Source organism: Canis lupus, chromosome 14 (assembly GCF_011100685.1).
Source record: "Canis lupus familiaris isolate Mischka breed German Shepherd chromosome 14, alternate assembly UU_Cfam_GSD_1.0, whole genome shotgun sequence".
Lineage (NCBI taxonomy): Eukaryota > Metazoa > Chordata > Mammalia > Carnivora > Canidae > Canis > Canis lupus.
The window spans coordinates 58051485-58061248 of NC_049235.1; the positions used below are offsets into that span (position 1 = coordinate 58051485).

The 9764-nt window shown below is 35.3% G+C and overlaps 1 pseudogene; it reads left to right on the plus strand.

The window, feature by feature from the left end:
• Window positions 1-7712: 7712 nt before the first annotated feature.
• Window positions 7713-8342, plus strand: LOC111098666 (annotated as a pseudogene).
• The last annotated feature ends 1422 nt before the right edge of the window (window positions 8343-9764 follow it).

Sequence of the window (9764 nt, forward strand, 5' to 3'; positions counted from 1 at the left end):
TATGCCATAATCAAGTGGGATTTATTCTAGGAATACAGTGTTAATACAATATTAGGAGATCCACTAATATAAAGCATCATATGTGTTAGAAACTCCCAAGATCAACCCTTGTTTGGAAGATGTGCTAGTAGGACTCACAAAGTCAGCATATAGTCATATTTGTAGTTGTTTTTTATTATAGTGAGAAGATAGAAAGAAAATCAGCAAATGGAAAAGGCACGGAAGAAAAGTCCATATGAAACCAGGTACAAGTTCCCAAAAGTCTTCTTCCAGTGAAGTCATATAGGCCATACTTAATTCTCTCAGCAACAAGTTTTGACAACATGTGTGAAATATTGTCAACCAGAGAAGCTCATCAGGGACTGAGTATCCAGGGTTTCTGTGACAAGTTAGTTATACAGGCATCTTCTGTCTAGCATTTATCAAAATTCCAGACTCCTAGAGGAAAATAAGGGAGTTCGTGTCAATCACATTGCTTGTGCAGAGTTTAGGCAGTGAGCCACTCATCCATTAGAGTGATGATGATCCTCCCAAAATCCAAGCTCCTATATGACAGCCAAGGGTCAAACATATAGATAGGTTTTTCAAAGAATAGCAATGAGGTCTGCTATGTCAACTCTTTTTTATACACTATATTAATAGATCTAAGGAGAAAATTATCTGATAGTCCCCTGAAATGATGGAAAAAGCTTTGCAAAATTTATAACCCATTCTGGGTACGGAGAAAAAAAACTCAAAGAAATAATAATTGATGTTTAATTTTTTAACATGACACATGTAATTTATATAATCTAACCCTAAAATCAGCATTTTACTAAATGCAGGAACATGAGTGATATTCCTAACATGAAAGAAAGAAAGAAAGAAAGAAAGAAAGAAAGAAAGAAAGAAAGAAAGAAAGAGAGAAAGAAAGAAAGAAAGAAAGAAAGAAAGAAGAAAGAGAAAGAAAGAAAGAAAGAAAGAAAAGAAAGAAAGAAAGAAAGAAAGAAAGAAAGAAAGAAAGAAAGAAAGAAAAAGGTATCCTACTCTCCACATTAACATTCAATAAATTGGTGGCTCTTAGCCAATTCAAAAGTCCAAAACAGTAGACACTGGATCCAGATTGGTTCACTAGTGAATTCAACCAAAAATCTAAGGAATTATACTAATTCTCTACAATCTCTTTCAAAAGATACAGAGGGAACACTTCTAACTCATTCTTTGAGGCCAGTATTACTCTAAAACATTACAGACAAAACATTACAAGAAAACTCTAGATCAATCTCCTCATGAATAAAGATGTAAAAATTCTCAACAAAATAGCAAATTAAATTAAACATTATATAAAAAGAATTATATATTATGGCCAAATGGGATTTATTCTAGATATGTAAGGCAACAGATACAGAAGAATTATTTTACAAAACTAACAACTATTCATGATCATTACTCTTAATAAACAAAGAATAGAGGAACACCTTCCTCAACTTGATAAAGAATATCTACACTAAAACCTACAGCTAAGATCATAACTACTGGTAAGAAATTCAGAGTATTCCTACTATACAATAAGACAAGAAAAGGAAACCAAAAATATACTGATTTAGAAGGGAAACATAAAACTGTCTTTGCAGTGACATGATTGTCTAGGTAGACATCTGAAAGAATGACTAAAAATCTTTTGAATTAGTAAGGTTTAAAGTAAGGTTTCAGTACACAAACTTAACATACAGAAATCAATCATTTTTCTGTATACCATCAACAAACAAGTGGAATTTGAAATTAAAAACACTGCCATTTTCATTAGCACTCACAAATGACATATTTATGAACAAATCTAACAAAATACATACAAAATAAGTATAAGGGAAACAAGTAAAACTCTGTTGAAGAAAATCAAAGAGGAAATATAGCATAATTAATAATGTCAAAATATTAGGTCTTCCCAAATTGATGTATAAATTAATGTAATTGCATCAAAATCTCAGCAAATTATTTTGTGAATATCAACAAACTGATTCTAAAGATTATATGGAGAAACAAAGGAACCAAAATACCCAAACAATATCGAAGGAGAAGAACAGATGGAGGACTAACACTAGACAACTATAAACTTACTGTAAAGCTCAGTAATCAAGAGAGGGTAGTATTGGTAGAAGAACAGACTAATAGATAAATAGAATAGATTTAAAAGCTTAGAAGTAGACAAACACAAATATAGCCAACTAGTCTTTGACAGTAGCAGAGTTGATGGATCCTTTAAAGATACTTTTCCTCTCAATTCTGTGAACCCAAACCTGTTTAAAAAATAAAGTCTTTTAAAAATCCAAAAAATAGGCAGAGACATAAACAAAATTTATTTAAAAATACAGAAAGGCCCTTACATGTATGAAATATTATTTAAGTTTCCTTATAACAAAGGAAATGTAAAACTATACTGAGATATTTTTCACTTATAAGTCTGGCAAAATTCAGATAAGCTACAACATACATAGGTAGATCAATATGTAGTTAGGAAGATAGGTAGACAGATGACAGGTAGACAGATAGATGATAGATAGATGACAGAGAAATTACAGTTCACTCTGCGGTGAGTCTATGCGGGAAAAGAACTCCTATGAATTGCTAAGGGATTGCCATATCCCTAAGGAAGGGAATTTGGTAATATCCAAAAAATCTACATATTTCCTTTTGACCTGGTAATCTCACTTCCACAAATTTAACTGGAGGATATCACCTTGTTTTAATATTTAAATAATAATATTTAATTTAATATAACAAATAATATCAAATAAATTATTTAATATTACATAATAAATATTTATAAAATATAAAGATAAATATATAACAATGCTACTATATATATACACACTATATATATGTATATAAATATGCTATGTATATAGTACCAAACACTGTAGCATTACTGTATAATTGCAACCTTATTTGTAATTGAAGAATTATTGGAAATTAAATGCCCAAACATAGAGGTTAGCTAAATCATCAATGTATATAGACACAATGATGTACTATGAAGCTGTAAAAATAATGAGGAATATCTCTGTTGAGCTGATGTAGCATGATTCCCAAGCGAATTTTACACTTGATCACAGCTAAAAGGCTGAGAAGCAATATGAGGCATATCTTAAGTGGAGAAAAAATAATATTTTTCATGTTGTGTTAAAAATAAGGAGGCGGTAGGCAAATATATTTATGGCAACTCTAAAATACGAGAGTGTAACCAGAGCTGCACAGGATTACTTACCTGTAGGTAGTTGGATGGAACATAGTGGCGGGGGGGGGGGGGGGGGGGGGGAGAATGAAGGAATGAAGGACGTCATGCTGTGTCAGTCTTATGCATATACATTTTGGTGCGGTTCTGATTATTGGAACTAGATTATGATTTTACATAGTGGAGAGGGAGAAAGAGGGTGAGGGAAGGAGAAAGAGGGATAGAGAGAGAGAAGAGAGTCAATTTGAGAGACTGAGAGTTGGGGAGAGGAAGAGAACAAAATAAATAAAAACTATGAACAATTTTGGTAAAAGTACCATTAAAAATGGAATTCAAACTGAAACAGATGGACTAAATTAAATTCACATAAAAGGCCTAACCAACTTCACCCTGAAGAGGGTATAAGAACTAATCCAAGTAAATCTTGAGCCCTCTATTTGAACTATATACTCATGTGAAACACAAACTATTAAAGAAATATTAACCTCTAGCTAGTAGAATTCATGTTTGTAGAATTCATGTTGGTAATTCTGATACTTTTTTGTGCATTCCAAGATTGAGCAAGCAGTTGAATGTATTGTGAATATCATGAATATATTATGAACAATGGAATCATATTTCTCACTGTTAAAGAGACTATCCTAATTTCCTCCCTCCCCCGCCCCCCACTTCTCTCCCTTCTTTGATGTATCATCTTTAATTCTTTTTGAATATTTGAAATCTTTTCTTTTTGTCTTGTATGATTTTATTAGTTATTTTTACACTTTTTAAATTTCTGTGAAATATTTTTCCTATTCACTCTTATAAGTGTTATCTTCCATTGCATAATTAGACTTAATAATTAAGAAATGGAATTCTTTTTAAGTTCTACAGTTATTTTCTTTTTATCCTATTTAATCAATACAACAATTACATTTTTATTTGGATATCTTTCTTTTAAACTACAGTTGTCTCTCCTAATACACAAAGGTTTTGATCCAAAACCATAGATAGGCCTGAACTGTATACATACTATGTTTTTCCTCTACATATATATTTATGATAAAGTGAAATTTATAAATTATGCATGATAATAGATTGACAACAACATAATAAAATAGAGTCAATATAACAATACAGTGTAATAAAAGTTATATGAATATGGTCTCTGTCTTAAAATATCTCACCCTTCGTCTTGTGTTGATGTGAGATGATAAAATGCAAATATGATGAGAGGAATTGGGGTAAAGATGTAGACATTGTGAGGTAGTGCCTGGCTGATATTGACTTGTCAGTACATCAGAAGGAAGATCATCTGCTTCCTGACGGTGGTTGAGTGAGGGTAACGGAAACCGTGGAAAGCAAGACCACAGAGAAGTGGGCCCTTTAACCAACTTGAGTTGGTGGGACTTTGTCTCAAAGCATGTAAGGTCGCTTACCCCACAGGGAGGTCAATCTGCGGATGTCTATTTAGCAGGGATGGATGAACTAAGGCAAAAAGATATGCAGTGAAAAATAGGAAATTTGCCAGAACACCTTTAAGAAGTCAGGTATGTCTTACGAAAAGTACTGAGGGGCCTGCGTTCTCAAAGTTAAGCAGGGATAGCTGTTTCTGAACCTGGCGGTATACACCTGCCTCTCTACTGATGGGTTCAACGAAAGGCTTTGGTTACTCCAGTACTTGTGTGCAACAAATAAGCAGATATTGACTTGTCCCCTCAAGTAGCTGCTTTCCTTGATAATCAAGAAACACAGAGTCTCCACGCCAGGCTCCCTGGAAGAGTCAGGATGGTTTCCAAGTTACTGAGTTTGCATCCAGTTCCACCCCCACCTTCTCCAAACCCCTCAAACAGCAGCATCCTGTGTTGCAAACTCTTCTCAGGGATTTGAGAACTAAAGTCTACATGGTCTCTTCTGCAGGTTCTCACAGTCAGTCATGATGATGATAATAATAGTTTTCTTAGCAGAAATTGAAACGTCAGAAGATCAACAATGTACAAATAAACCAAAATCCTTTGCCATCAAAATCCATTTATTCACTGACTCATCAACTCAAAAATAGATATGGTTTACTTTGAGCAACGAAGATTTTTGCAATCTAAGGGGAGAGCGAGAAAAATACTTAGCAAACACATTTGTTTCCTTGGAGCTAACTTTTTATTAGAAGGGAGAGAAGGACCATTAAAAATAAGAATCAAATATATATAATATTTTGATTAATGGTAAGTGTTATGGGGAAAAACCAAGCATAGGAAAAGATTAATGACAAAGTGGTGTGTGGTTGGGGAAATTTTCACTGGGAAGTTACAATTGGGAAAAGACTTGAACAAAGATAGAAAAAGGATTCAGACCCTGAGAATGAATAGTCTTCTAATGAAAACCCGGGTCAAAGAAGGAAGTAAACTTGAAATTAGCAAATTTCTAGAAATTAAAGAAAGAATAACATTTTCCGTGTAATATAAGGAATGTAAGTAAATCTAAGTTTAAAATATATTTTTAAAGATATTTTATTTATGTTTTTGAGAAAGGGAGAGCATGAGCAGTGGGAGAGGCAGAGAGAAAAGGAGAAGCATCCTTGCTGAACAAGGAGCCCGACCTGGGGCCTCCATCCCAGAACGCTGAGATCAGGACCTGAGCTGACATCAGCCACTTAACCAGCTGAGCCATGCAGGCGCCCCGAAAATGTTTCTTATTAAAACAAAATGCTGGTGCACCTGGGTGGCTCAGTCAGTTAAGCGTCTGCCTTCAGCCCAGGTGTGATCCTGGGGTCCTGGGATCAAGTCCCACATCGGGCTCCAACAGGGAGCCTGCTTCTCCCTCTGCCTGTGTCTCTGCCTTTCACTCTCTGTCTCTCATGAATAAATAAAATCTTAAAAAAATAAAAAATAATAATAAATTTAAAAAAAGAATGAGCACCATATGACTTTTGCTATATAATGAGGTTTTACAAAAATGTAGAAAAAATGTTATACAGATTATAAGTCCCTCTTGTAAGGAATATGTATACTATTTTTGCTGCAATATTTCTTAAATTAGACAACTTTTAAAAATGTTCACTTTAGCATAAAATGATATATCCAGTTTATGTTAATTTTCATTTTTATTATTAATATTGAATGAGTGTCATTGTTCTTTACTTTCATATCTTTTGGGGCTGAGAATTTATTTTTAAGTTGTTTATTATTATAGGTAGACAAATTGCATTTTCCTAAATATCTAAATGCATTCATCCAAAATAAGTTGCATTTCCTTGGACAAATGAATTATTAAACTAAAGATTTGAATAGGCAAAAATAGGCTGCCTATTTATCTACCTAATGATCAATATTATTTTAAAATGCATTTTATGGGGCAGCCTAGGTGGCTTAGTGGCTTAGTGCCTGCTTTTAGCCCAGGGCCTGATCCTGGGTCCCAGGATCGAGTCCCATGTTGGGCTCCCTGCATGGAGCCTGCTTCTCCCTCTGCCTGTGTCTCTGCCTCTGCCTGTGTCTCTGCCTCTCTCTCTCTCTCTCTGTCTCTCATGAATAAATAAATAAAATATTTTAAAAAAATATAATGCATTTTATTTTGTTCATGGGACACTTTTTGAATTTTTACTTCTTATCTGTACAGCATGAAAATGTTTCTTATTAAAGGATGCATGTCTCTTTGGAATTAGATTCTTTAAAGAATATGACATTTTAATGAGTATGACATATGAGCCCTTACAAGCCTGATTTTCAACAGATCAAGTTAAATTAAATAACAGAGACAGGTGCCGTATGGCAGAGTACCTAGGAGAAATTACAGTACACTGCTACTCTTATTGTGATAATTTTTTATGCTCATTCTTACAAGAAAAGAAGATGAAATAAGGAATCGTTATGAACAAAGATAAAAGCATGGTAGAGGACATTATTAGATGTAACTAAAACTATCCTCTTGTGCTTTTCTAATTTAAGCATTTGTGAAAGGCTAATATGACTAGAATATAGTAAAGTCCTATCGAATATTAAAAAAAAAAATCATTTGGTGTTATACCACCAGCTCATTTCCAGCCAGCTCATTACTGCCAGAATTATTTTATAAGGTAGAAATCTTCTTTTAAAATGTGGAAGACCTTTGTCAGCTTTTAGGTAACCCTACTTTTCTCGACTGGTATGAGTCTCTTCCTCAGCCCTTCTTTTACCAGACTCAGAACACACTCCAGACCTTCCTTCATTTCTGAAAAGGTCATGCCTTGAGGCTTTGCATCCTGCAGATTCTTCTTTTAAGGATGTCCTTTCCCATCTGCATTAGTTCCCTATTGCTCCTCTAACAAAACAACCACAAACTTAATGGCTTAAAACAACACAAATGATTGTCTTACAACTCCAGGGAAGACCACAGTGGTTTGGCTGGCCTGTGAAAGGCCTGCCACACTGTTGCCTTGGGCTTGTCCTTTCTTTCATTCTCTTTCCCAGTGGAGCACCTTCCCTCTACCCTAAGCCTTGGTCATGAAATTCTTGCCTGAGGATGGTGAAGACTCACCAGAAAATGGAAAATGGAGAACGAAGAACCAACCAATTCTGAAAATACCAAACAAACAGGCTATTATTTCAGAGGAGTTAATTTCAGAAGAAAAATGGATCAAGGCTTGCAAAGAAACAATATACATGGATCCAACTGGTAAAACTAGAACTTGGGCAACTAAGAAAAGTATAGTGAGGAAAGGGCAGTAGTCTCAGCACTGCAAAGAACCCTTCATGATGAATATGCCTTTTTGGGAAAACAGTTCTGACTGCCAATGGGAGCCAAAGGCCTCAAACTCCCCATAGATCTCATAAGATGATGGAAACCCAGAAGCAGCCGTTCTTCTGGAGCCTGAGAAAGAAACTGGCTTTGAAGGTGACATTGAATATTCTCCAGCTGAATGTATGGATGCAGGCTTGTCAGGCTGTACACACGCTCTGTGACAGTGACTTAATGAAGATGATGCTAAAAATTGAGACCCAACCCAAAGCTGGGGATGGACAATTTGTGGAAGTGACGTCTTTACTACCAAAAAATGATCTACTGAAGAGACATGGTAGCTGAAGAACATCTGGCAGGGAATGCCAGGGTCTGTTACTCTGCTCTGCTGCTGACACGTGCAAACACAAAGCTACGTAAAGTATCCTTCCTTAAATTTTAAGGTCAAAGGACAGTAGCCATATTTTTGTAAACAAGATCGCCAGACCTCCTTCACTAAGGCTTCGTGTTCAACTTAGTTTAATGTAGATTTGAAATTCACTTTTTCATAAAATTAAAATCACAGAGAATGAAAATAAAAATCCACAAGTGGAGTGGTAGTTGAAACAATGAAAGAACATAAATATCGTCCACTGGGAAGAAACCAAAAAAAAAAAAAAAAAAAAGATGAGATTATGTTGAAGAAATCATTTGTCAAATCCGGTTCAGTGCTAAGCTAGCCCTGAAAACAGGGCGATTGTGGGAAAGATGCTTGGTGCTCGTCGTCAAGGTGAAGTACAGCCTCTGAAGTGAAAGGGATGTTAGTGGGAATGAGAGACACCTGGGCATTCTAGGATTTTTGCTTAAAATAAAGTTGATGAAGAATGGGGACAGGGCTCCCATCATAAGCCTGAATATAGGAAAGGTACCCAGAAACCTAGTATTAAGGCAGAGAGGCATTTTGCAGCTTGAGAGAATGGAAGAACTCAACTAGCATCTCGTGAAGGCATAGAAGAGTAAACACATATTCTAAACCTTTTCTCATTGCACGGATGCTGGCAACAATCTCAGAAAACATTTACCTATAATAGGAAGCCTTGAAGACAAGTTAGACCTTGGAGACCCTAATACATACAAAAGCTACTTATGAATGACATTTGACATTGCCTCTTAGATTTAACACTTATTTCTGCTGATTTGATTAGCTAACATGATATAGCAACTTACCAGGCTTAGATGATTATTTGCCATCAGACTTCATTTTTGAACAATTAAATCTCACCTCCTGGTATATTTTGAACTTCACTGTAGTTCACAGTTCCTAAAATTGACTATAAAACAGGGCTAAGTCCCTCTTGTTATTCAATTTCTAGTATCAGATTCAGGCTCCTGCAGGGAGACTGAAACCAGTCAGGGTTTCCTAGACAGCAATCTGAAAGTAGTTGAAAAAAGATCTTTTTTTGAGATTCTTCTTTGTGTCGAAACTGATGCTTTACCCCATGCAGTTCCAACACCTGTTTGCACCTAAGGCTACTTACCTGTGATCATCTTCTCTGCCCCAACATTTATAATTCCAACGGGCTTCCTATTTTTTTCCAGGGAAGAAGCAGAGGTATCCTAGGGATGATTTCACATCCTGTAGACAATGGGCCGGACAAATAATTGACCAACCTAGAAAAAAAATAAAACTTCTTTAGAATCAGACATTTTATTTGTTTGCAGGGTAAATAGGGTTCTTTTAAAATTTAATTGAAACAGAGTTTTTATCTGACCAAGTGGATCAGAAGCAAAATAAGGCATCTCTAAATTTCGGTCTCCACTCACATGCAAAGTGTCTCTCCCCCACACAAAATAAATTGTGTTCTAATTCACCTCCTTAAGTCTA